Source organism: Dioscorea cayenensis, chromosome 9, assembly GCF_009730915.1.
Source record: "Dioscorea cayenensis subsp. rotundata cultivar TDr96_F1 chromosome 9, TDr96_F1_v2_PseudoChromosome.rev07_lg8_w22 25.fasta, whole genome shotgun sequence".
Classification (NCBI taxonomy): Eukaryota; Viridiplantae; Streptophyta; class Magnoliopsida; order Dioscoreales; family Dioscoreaceae; genus Dioscorea; species Dioscorea cayenensis.
Genome location: NC_052479.1, coordinates 21,924,742 through 21,936,335, shown reverse-complemented (window position 1 = coordinate 21,936,335; position 11,594 = coordinate 21,924,742). Strand labels below are relative to the sequence as shown.

General features: G+C 30.0%; 1 non-coding gene across 1 annotated transcript; it reads right to left on the bottom strand.

Moving 5' to 3' along the window:
- Positions 1 to 10,099: 10,099 nt before the first annotated feature.
- On the bottom strand, positions 10,100 to 10,206 carry LOC120269845. Its single transcript, XR_005539477.1, has one exon. It is a non-coding gene; the product is annotated as a small nucleolar RNA R71 (small nucleolar RNA).
- Between the last annotated feature and the right edge of the window lie 1,388 nt (positions 10,207 to 11,594).

Genomic DNA, 11,594 nt, shown 5'->3' with positions numbered 1-11,594 from the left:
TCTGACATGAAATGACAGGATTAGGTTTTGATTGAAAAATATGAGACATTTTAAAAAGAAAAGATAGGATTAGGGTTTTGATTATAAAATAATTGATATTACTATAAAAAAACATAAGATTAGGGTGTTGAATGAAAAATATGAGACATTACTATAAGAAAACCTAGGATCCGGGGTTTCCTTCAAGAATAGTAGATAATCCAAAAAGAAAACATAAGATTAGGGTATTAATTAAAGAATAGGAGCCATTCCAAAAGGAAAATATAGGATTAGGCTTTTGATTGAAAAATGTGAGACATTACAAAAAGAAAACATAGGATTATTGTTTTGATTAAAAAATAGCAGGAATTCCCAATAGAAAATATAAAATTAAGATTTTTATTAAAAAATAGGAGGCATTCCAAAATAAAAGAATAGGATTCGAGTTTTGGTTGAAAAATATGAGAGATTACAAAAAGAAAACATAACATTATTGTTTTGATTCCAAAATAGTTGACATTGCCAAAAGAAAACATAAGATTAGGGGGTTTATTCAAAAATAGGTGGCATTTCGATAATAAAACATATGATTTCGGTTTTGATTGAAAGATAGAAGAGATTCTGAAAAAAAAACATAGGATTAGGGTTATGATTAAAAAATAGGAGGCATATTTTTCAATCAAAACTCTAATCCTATTATTTTTGGAATATCTCATTATTTTTTAATCAAAATCCTAATTTTATGTTTTGATTGAAAAATAGGATCTAGTACTGTCTTCAAATTTTTAATCAAAATAATAACCCTATGTTTTCCTCTCATAATATCTCCTATCTTTCAATCAAAACCGATTCCTATGTTTTTTTTTTCTCAATGCCTACTATTTTTTAATCAAAACTCTAATCTTCTATTTTTTTCCGAAATGCCGCCTATTTATGAATCAAACCCCAAATACTATGTTTTCTTTTGGGAATGTCTCATATTTTTCAATGAAAACACTAGTCCTAAGTTTTTGTTTAGGAATGCCTCCTACTTTTTAATCAAAACCCTAATCCAATGTTCCCTTATAGTCATGTCTCCTATTTTTCAATCAAAACACTTATCCTATTTTTTCGTTTTGGAATGCCTAAATGTCTCGTATCATTAAAAAAAATCCTACATTTTCCTCTCAAAATGTTTCCTATCTTTTGTTTTCTTCATGGCTCCTATTTTTGAATCAAAACCCTAATCCTCTATTTTCTTTTCGAAGTTTCTCCTATTTTACAGAAAAAATGCGAATCTAATGTTTTCTTTTCCTAATATCTCTTATTTATCACTTTTGAATAAAAATCCTAATCTTATGATGTCTTTGGAATGTCTGCTTTTTTTGAATCAGAAGCCTAATCATATGTTTTCTTTTTAGAATGTTTGCTATTTTTGAATCAAAACAATAATCGTATGTTTTCTTTTCGTAATGTCTCATATTTTTAATAAAAACCGTAGTCCTATGTTTTTTTTCTTGAGTGCCTCTTATTTTTTAATAAAAGCCATAATTTAATGTTATCTTTTGGGAATTCTACTATTTTTGAATGAAAAATATAATCCTATGTTTTCTTTAATGTCTCCTATATATCAATTTTGAATGAAAACCCTAACCTGTGTTATTTTTTTCGAAATGACTCTAATTTTTTCAATCAAAAACCTAATCCATTATTTCATTTTAGGATTGTCTAATATTTTTTAATCAAAACCCTAATCCTATATTTTCTTATAGTAATACCTCCTATTTTTCAATCAAAACCCTAACCCTATGTTTTCTTTTCGAAATATCCCATAATTTTTAAATAAACCATAATCCTATGTTTTTTCTTTGGAATGTCTTCTATTTTTGAATCAATACTCTCATCGGATGTTTTCCTATAGTAATGTCTCCTATCTTTCAATCAAAACCTTAATCCTATGTTTTCACTTTCGAAAAGTGTCCCATTTTTAAATTTAAAATAAAAAAACTCTAATCCTTTGTTTTCTTTTTTTAATGTCTTTTATTTTTGCATCAAAACCATAATCCTTTCTTTTCTTTTTGGAATGTCTAATATTTTTGAATCAAAACCATAATTTTATGTTTTCTAATTGTCATGTCCTATTTTTCAATCAAAACCACAATCCTATGTTTTCTTTAGAAATGTCTCATATTTTTCAATCAAAAACCCTAATCTTAAGTTTTCTTTTCCGAATGTCTACTATTTTTTAATTAAAACCCTAATATTATGTTTTCTTATAGTAATGTCTACTAGTTTAAAATCAAAACTCTAATACTATGCCTTTTTTTCGGACTATCTCATATTTTTGAATCAAAAGCCTAATCAAATGTTTCCTATTTGTAATGTCATCTAATATTTTTAATCAAAGCTCGAATCCAATGTTTTCTTTTCTGAATGTCTCCTACATATCAGTTTTGAATCGAATACCTAACCTATGTTTTCTTTTCGGAATGCCTAATATTTTTCAATCAAAAATCTAATAATTTCTTTTCTTTTCAGAATGTCTCATATTTTTTAATCGAAACCGTCATCCTATGTTTTCTTTTTGCAATGTGTCCTATTTTTCAGTATTGAATCAAAAAATTAATGTTTGTTTTTTTTGGGAATGTCTTATTTTTTAATCAAAACCCTAGTAGTATCTTTTAATCAAAATATTAATCTTTTGTTTTCTTTTCAAAATGTCTACTAATTTTAATCAAAAATCCTAATCCTATGTTTTCTTTTCGTAATGTCTCATAATTTTAAATCGAAACCCTAATCCTATGTTTTCTTTTGGGAACGTGTGCTATTTTTTAATGAAAACAATAATCGCATGTTTTCTATTTGTAATGTCTCATATTTTTTCATCATAACCCTAATCCTAAGCTTTGTTTTTTTGGAATACCTTCTATTTTTTTAATGAAAATCCCAATTCTATGTTTTCTTTTCATAATGCCTCCTATTTTTGAAGCAAAACACTAATCTTATGTTTTCTTTTCGTAATGTCACTATTTTTTAATCAAAACAATTATCGTACTTTTTCTTTTTGTAATGCCTCAAATTTTTTAATCAAAACTCTAATCCTAATTTCTTTTTTGTAATGCCTAATATTATTCAATCAAAAACAGAATTCTATGTTTACATTTGATAGAGACTCCTATTTTTGAATGAAAACGCTAATCATAAGCGTTCTTTTGGGAATGTTCGCTATTTTTGAATGAAAACTCTAAACCTATGTTTTGTTTTGGAAAAGTCCCCTATTTTTCCATTTTTAATCAAAACCCAAATCCTATGTGTTTATTCCATAATGTCTCAAATTTTTAAATCAAAATCTTAATCGTATGTTTTCGTTTCAGAATGTCTCCTATTTTTGAATAAAAATCCGAATCCTACGTTTTCTCTTCGTAATGTCCTATCTTTTTTAATTAAAATGATAATCTTATATTTTCTTTCCGAAATGTCTTATATTTCTTCAATCAAAATCCTAATCCTATGTTTTCTTTTCAGAATGTCAACAATTTTTGAATAAATACCCTAACCTTATGGTTTCTTATAGTAATGTGTCATATTTTTCATTCAAAACACTAATCCTATGTTTTCTTATAGTAATGTCTAGTATTTTTCAATCAAGACCCTCATCCTATGTTTTCTTATATTAATGTCTACTATTTTTAAATCAAAAGACTAATCTTTTCTTTTCTTTTGGGAATGTCTAATATTTTTTATTCAAAACCCTAATCTTATAATTTCTTTTTGGAATGTGTCCTATTTTTTAGTTTTGAAGCAAAACGCTAATCCATTGTTTTCTTTTTGAAATGTCTGATTTTTTTAGTCAAAACCATAATTGTATCTTTTGGTTTTGGAATTTCGGCCTATATTTACTTTTTGTAATGCCTTCTATTTTTAATAAAAATCCTAATCCTATATTTTCTTTCCGGAATGACCCCTATTTTTGAATCAAAACACTAATCTTATGATTTTTTTGTTAATGTTTGCTATTTTTTAATCAGAAAATAATCATATATTGGTATTTTGTAATGTCTCATTTTTTTAATCAAAACCCTAATCTTTTGTTTTCTTATGGGAATGTCTACTATTTTTCAATCAAAACAATAACCCTATGTTTTCTTTTCGTAATGTCTCATATTTTTCAATGAAAACCCTATTTTGGAATGGCTCCAATTTTTTGGATTAAAAAATTAATCCTATTTTTTCTTTTGAAAATGTGTGCTTTTTTTAATCAAAACCATAAACCTATGTTCTCTTTTGGAATTGTCCACTACTTTTCTTTTTTTAATTAAAACCCTAATCCTATGTTTTTCTTATGGTAATTTCTCCTTTTTTTAAATCAAAACAATAATACTATGTCTTGCTTTTGTAATGTCTCATACTTTCTGTCAAAACCCTAATCGTGTGTTTGTTTTTTTTTGGAAATGTCTCCTGTTATTTAAAAAAAAACCTAATACTATTTTTTCTTTTTAGAATTTCTCCTATTTTTGAATTAAAACCATAATCCAATCTTTTCTTTTGGAAATGTCTCACAATTTTCAATCGAAACCATAATCCATAGTTTTATTTTAGGAATGTCTACTATTTTTGAATAAAAACCCTAATCTTATGTTTTCTTATAGTAATGTCTCCTGTTTTTCATTCAATACCCTAATACTATGTTTTCTTATTGTATTGTTTGATATTTTTCAATAAAAAACTAATGCCATGTTTTCTTATATGAATGTCTCATATTTTTCAATAAAAAACCTAATCTTTTTTTTTTTCAGAATGCCTGCTATTTTTGAATCAAAATCACAATCGTATGTTTTCTTTTTGGAATCTATCCTATTTTTTAGTTTTGAATCAAAACTCTAATCCTTTTTTTACTTTTGTGAATATCTTATTTTTTTTATGAAAACGCTAATACTATCTTTTGTTTTAGAAATCTCTGGCTATGTTTTCCTTCTATAATGTCTCCTATTTTTTAATAACACCCTAATCCTATGTTTTCTTAAAGTAATGGCTCCTATTTTCAATTTTAACACCAAATCCTATGTTTTCTCTTCGTAATTTCTACTATATTTGAATCAAAACCCGAATCCTATGTTTTCTTATAGTAATGTCTTCTATTTTTCAATTAAAACTGTAATCCTATGTTTTGCATTTGGAAATGTCTTATTTTTTAATCAAAACACTAATCCTATGTTTTCTTTTCACATTGTCTTCTATTTTTGAATCAAAACCCAGATAATATGTTTTTTAATTATAATGTCTCCTATTTTTCAATCAACACTATAATCCTATGTTTTCTTTTTGGAATGTCTCCTATCATTAAATCAAAACCCTAATCCTACGCTTTCTTTTCCAGATTGTTACCTATTTCTCAATTTTGAATCAAAACCCTAATAATTTGTTTTGTTTTTGGACTGCCTCTTATTCTTGAAGCAAAACACTAATCTTATGTTTTCTTTTCTTAATGTCTGTTATTTTTGAATAAAAATAATAATTGTATGCATTCTTTTTGTAATGTCTTATATTTTTTAATCAAACCCTAATCCTATTTTTAGGATTTTTAATCTAAACCTTAATCTTATGTTTCCATTTGGGAATGCCTGCTATTTTTTAATCAAAACAATAATCATATGTTTTTCTTTTCGTAATGTCTCATATTTTTAAATCAAAACCTAATCCTATGTTTTCTTATAGTAATGTCTTCGATTTTTCAATCAAAAGCCTAATGCTATGATTTCTTTTCATAATATCTCAAATTTTTCAATCAAAACACTAATTGTATGTTTTCTTTTCGAAATGTCCCATTTTCTTTAAAAAAAACCTAATCCTATGTTTTTTTCCGGAATGTCTCCTATTTTTGAATTAAAACCCCGATCCAATGTTTTCATTTTGAAATGTCTCATTTTTATTCAAACCCTAATCATGTGTTTTCTTTTCGAAATGTCTACTATTTTTTGAATTAAAACAAAACCCTAATCCTAATTTTTCTTATCGTAATGTCTCGTATTTTTCATTCAAAACCTTAATACAAATTTTTATCTTATCATAATGTCCTCTATTTTTCAATCAAAACACTAATCCTATGTTTTTTTTTATATTAATGTCTCCTATTTTCCAATCAAAAACCTTATACTTTCTTTTCTTTTCAGAATGTCTGCTATTTTTCAATCAAAATGCTAATCTGAAATTATTTTTCGGGATATAACCTGTTTTTAAATTTTGAATCAAAACTTTAATTCTTATTTTTTTTGGGAATGTCTCATTTTTATAAATCAAAACCCTAATCCTATCTTTTATTTTGGAAATCCCTGGATGTGTATTCATATGGTAATGTCTGCTATTTTTTAATAAAAATCATAATATCATCTTTTTGGAATGTCTGTTATTGTTGAATCAAAACAATAATCGTATGTTTTTTTTATAATATCACATAATTTTTAATAAAAACTCTATTTCTAGGTTTTTTTTTGGAATGCCTAATATTTTTTAATCAAGACCATAATCTTATATTTTATTTTGGGAATATTTGTTATTTTTGAATCCAAACAATAATCCTATATTTTCTTTTCATAATGTCCCACATTTTTGAATGACAATCCTAATCCTATGTTTTTTTAAGATTGTCTCTTATTTTTGAATCAAAACACTAATCCTATATTTTCTTTTGCCAATGTATGCTATTTTTGAATTAAAACCCTAATCCTATGTTTTCTTTTAAGAATGTCTTCTCGTTTTAATTAGAACCCTAATCGTATGTTTTTTATAGTAATGTCTCCTATTTTTCATTCAAAACCCCAATCCCATGTATTTTTATAGTAATGTCTCCCATTTTTCAATCAAACCCCTAATCCTATGTTTTCCTTTTGAAATGTCGCATTTTTTTCAATCAAAACTGTAATCCTATGTTTTCTTTTCTTTATATCTACTATTTTTTAATCAAAACCGTTATACTATGTTTTCTTATAGTAATGCCTCCTATTTTTCATTCAAAACCCTAATCCTATATTTTATTATAGTAATGTCTTATCTTTTTCAATCACAACCCTAATCCAATGTTTTATATTTGGAATACCTACTATATTTGAATCAAAACTCTAGTCATATTTTTCTCTTGGAATTGTCTCTAATCTTTTAATCAAAAAGCGAATCCTACATTTTCTATTCATAATGTCTCCTACTTATCAGTTTTGAATCGAAACCTAACCTATGTTTTCTTTTTAGAATGTTTCCTTATTTTCAATCAAAAACTTAATCCTTTCCTTTCTTTTTGTGATGTACGATAATTTGGAATGAAAACCCTGATCCTATTTGTTCTTATAGTAATGTCTCCTACTTTTCGTTCAAAACCCTAATCTGATGTTTTCTTTTCATCATATCTTATAATTTTGGATCAAAACAAAAATCCTATGTTTTCTTATTGTAATGTCTCGTATTTCTCAATCAAAAAAATAATCCTATGTTTTCTTTTTGGAATGTCTCCTATCATTCAATCAAAACCATAATCCTATATTTCTTTTCGGAACGTGTCCAATTTTTCAGTTTTGAATCAAAACCCTAGTCCTTTGTTCTTTTGGAATGTCTACTATTTTTTAATCAAAACTCGAATCCTTTCTTTTCTTTTCATAAAGTCAACTATTTTTGAATCAAAACTCTAATCCTATGTTTATTATAGTAATGTCTCCTATTTTTAATCAAACCAATAATCCTATATTTTCTTTTCGAAATGTATTATATTTTCGAATCAAAACCTTAATCCTATGTTTTCTTTTCGGAATGTCTACAATTTTGAATCATAACCATAATTCTAAGAATTGTTTTTGCAATGTCTACCATTTTTTATTGAAAACCTGAATTATATGTTTTATTTTTGCAATATCTCCTATTTTTTAATCAAATCAATAATCCTATGTTTGGTTATCTTAATGTCTCATATTTTTTAATGAAAACATTAATCATTTGTTTTCTTTTTGGAATTGCTCCTATTTTTTAATCAAAACCCTAATCCTATGTTTTCTTTTGGAGTGTCTACTATTTTTGAACTAAAACCGTATTCCTATTGATGAGTGCATTTTATATCATATTTTTCATACCTACAATGCACTCTTTACCTTGTATTTTAGCACATTTTGTTTATGAATGATGCTATTATGGGTATGTTTGTCTCTATTGTAGGTTTTTATGGCTTCTAACACTTATAGAGTTAAATTTGGGACAAAACCAACCAAAGAAAATAATTCCTCTAAGTGTCCAATGCAAGTACAGAGCGAGCACGAGCATGCCATCTCGCCATGGTTTTCTCTATGTGGGACTTCTCTGTTTGTCAACGAGAGCACGGGCAAATCCCGGGGGTGCTATCTCCCCATGATTACCTCGGGCTAGGAGTGGCGTATATTTTCAGGGGAAGCACGATCTACGTGCTCTTTTCATGGCCATACTAAAGCTAAGCATGGATGGAACACGACTGTGCTCTCCCAGTGATTTCGTCTGGATGACACTTAGCCCTTTTCACTCAAGTTCCAAGAAGAGAACTGTCTAAGCACGACCATGCTTAGACTGTGTCAAGTCTAGAAAGTCCTTTTAATTCCCAGATTTAGGGTTTCTTAGCGTCTTTTGTTAGGGAGTCTGTTTATCTAGCAAAGAAACTCTCAAGAGAATGATGATTAGCCATCACCACTAGAGCTAAGGATGCCAATGGTGAGTTAGATACACTAAAGAAGTGGAGTTGCCATCCCAGGGAGTTCTTGAAGTACATTTGAGGAGATCTTTTGAAAGGGGGAAGTCTAGATGTCTCTCTTCCTTGTGTTTATCTTTCTCTCTCATTTGTATGAATTCATGAGGGGCTAACCATTCAACGGTGCCCTAGGATTTGAACTATGTTGTCTCTTATATTTTGACTACTTCAGTTCTAATGCCTATGGAGTTATATTCTTTTCTAGTGTTTATTCATGTGTTTGCATAACTCGGCTTGCTTGATTTGTGTATATGTTTGTGTAAAAATTGGTGTGTGTTGATTACCATAGTTGTGATTACCTAGTGTAGTTGTAAAACTCGGCATGTATGAATCCTGTAGTTACACTTGTAGAACTTGGCATATTTTATAGTCATAAATGCAATATTGCTTTTCAGTACCCACAAGTATCTTAGAATTAACCTTCATAGGCCTTAGACTCAAGTCAGTATCTTCGGCACTAAGGAATCATCTTGGGGTATTGCTCTCTTGTTATGAAAACTTATCCCTAGTCTACTTTGTTCTTCCACCCCTTTGCATTTAGTCTTGCAGCAATTGATTTCGTTATCACCCTTTCAGTTTGACTAGACATTAGAGGATCAACTAGTACTAGAAGTCCAGTCCCTGAGGTTCTACAACCGTATTCCCTTTTGGGGTACCACTTTATTATTACTTGTAACAATTCGTGCACTTGTGGAGAGTACATTAAATTTTTGTCATCGTTGCTGGAGATTGGCAACTTTTAGGAAAATTAGAATTCTAGTGATCTAGTTTGTTTATATTGTTCATATATGTGGATATCTCTTCTCGTTTGGTTGATCATTAATCTTATCTTTTCTTTTCTTGATTTACTTTTGAATCGTGGAGGAATAATTGTATAACTCGAGTGACTACTTCAACACCATCAGCAAGCCTTGATCTTGAAGTTAAAAAATTTTTTCAAAGTGCAAGTCAATCTAAACGAAGCAAGGTTTGTGGAAATTAGTATTGATGTAAATCAAGGGAAAGAAATGGTAGTAATCAGCAATAGAGCATATCAAATTTTGCCTGACCAAACTTGGAAGTAGCGGGGTCTAGCATTGTTTGTCTTTCTATTATAGCGAATAATTTTGAGTTGAAACCAAACTTCATACATATGATTCAGCAGATGTGCCAGTTTTACCGGTTTCAGGATGAAGACCAGTATGAGCACTTGAAAAATTCCTGGAAATCTGAGACACTTTTAAGGTGAACAACGTGTTTGAGGATGTTGTATACCTTAGACTCTTTCCATTTTTGGTGGGAGGAAGGGCCGGGCAATAACTAAATTCCTTGCCACAAGGATTTATTACATCATGGAAGCAGATGGCCGAGACGTTTCTCACACAATATTTTCCTCCGGTGAAGATTACCAACTTGAGGAGTGATATCTCTTCCTTTCTATAGTTGGAGTCTGAATCCTTGTACGACACTTGGGAGAGGTACAAGGAGATGCTAAGTAAATGCTCACAACATGGAATAGTGGAATGGATGCAAATCCAAATCTTTTACAACTGGCTGAAGCGCGCCACTAAGCAGATACTTGATGCAGCCTCAAGAAGGTCCTTATGCAGCAAACAACCGAGTGTCGCTTATAGTTTAATCGAGGAAATGGCAAGCAATGGCTATCAGTAGAGTATTAAAAAGAACACACTAGTAAAGGTTACCAATATTTATCAAGTGGATGTCATTACTACTCTAGCAGCACAGGTTAAAGCTATCACAAAGAGGTTTGACAACATGCAATCACTCTTTCAAGCTTCAGGACCTTCTTGTGATAGCTGGGGATCTTATAGTGATCCTAGTGGTTCTTCCTCTTCGTATATGTGTACAAGTAAAGCTGGGAAAGTTGACTTTGTTAGGTAGAACAGACACTATCAAAATAACCCATATAGTGTCATAAACAATGCGGGTTGAAGGAATTACCTAAACTTTTCTGTGAGTCAACCCGGATAGGGGAAAGTGCTGCAATAGCCTTGGTCTCCTTAACAGAGTGCTCAATCAAGTCCTTCTCCACTGGGACCTTCTAATGAGCTCACAGCTCTATTAACCCGGTATATCAAAGACAATGAAATCCGTCCGCTCAGGGCATGAAGAAATGATGAGAAACACCAATGCCACTGAGGAATCTATAACATCTTATGGCCCAAATGTCAAAGCTAATTGAGTAGAGACTCCGGGTTCTCTTCCTAGTAACATAGAAGTCAACCATAAGGAATCCCTAAAAGTCGTAACCTTGAGAACTGGCAAGCAACTTTCAAACCCTATTTTGGAGAGGTCCGAGATTATTGATTTGGAGACCAAAATTGACATTGAGAAGAAATGAGAGGAAAAGGAAGGAACTGAGTTACCCAAGTACCAACCCAAACTCCCTTATTCAGTGAAAGCAAGAAAGGGCCTACAAGAAGAACAATACAAGAGGTTTCTTGATGTGTAAAAGACCTTGTATAGTACGATGTGCATTCCCCCAAGTAAACAAGTTGTCAAGTGATATCTCTCATGCGAGAACGAGAGGGTTGTATTCCCAAGGGCCCGAGAATCTACCCTTACTTCCTTCTCGCGATGTTGTTTAACCTACAAGTCCAAATGATAGAGAGAATGCAAGGAAACGAAACAAATGCAAATAGAATACTAGTAATGAAGGCAAAATACGAGGACTAATTTTGGCAAGGAAGTGGTCACGGATGAGGATCTCCTTAGTGGCTAATAAAGTTTGTAGTATGCTAGAACTAACATGCTAGTGGCTAGTTGGACCAAGAAAAGTTTAGTTTAGGCCAAACCCGATGCGCACGGCAATTGACCCCTAATCCGGGATGAGTATTGTATAAGGAATCTCGTTTGCCCTAATTTCTCCTACGATTGCAATGGG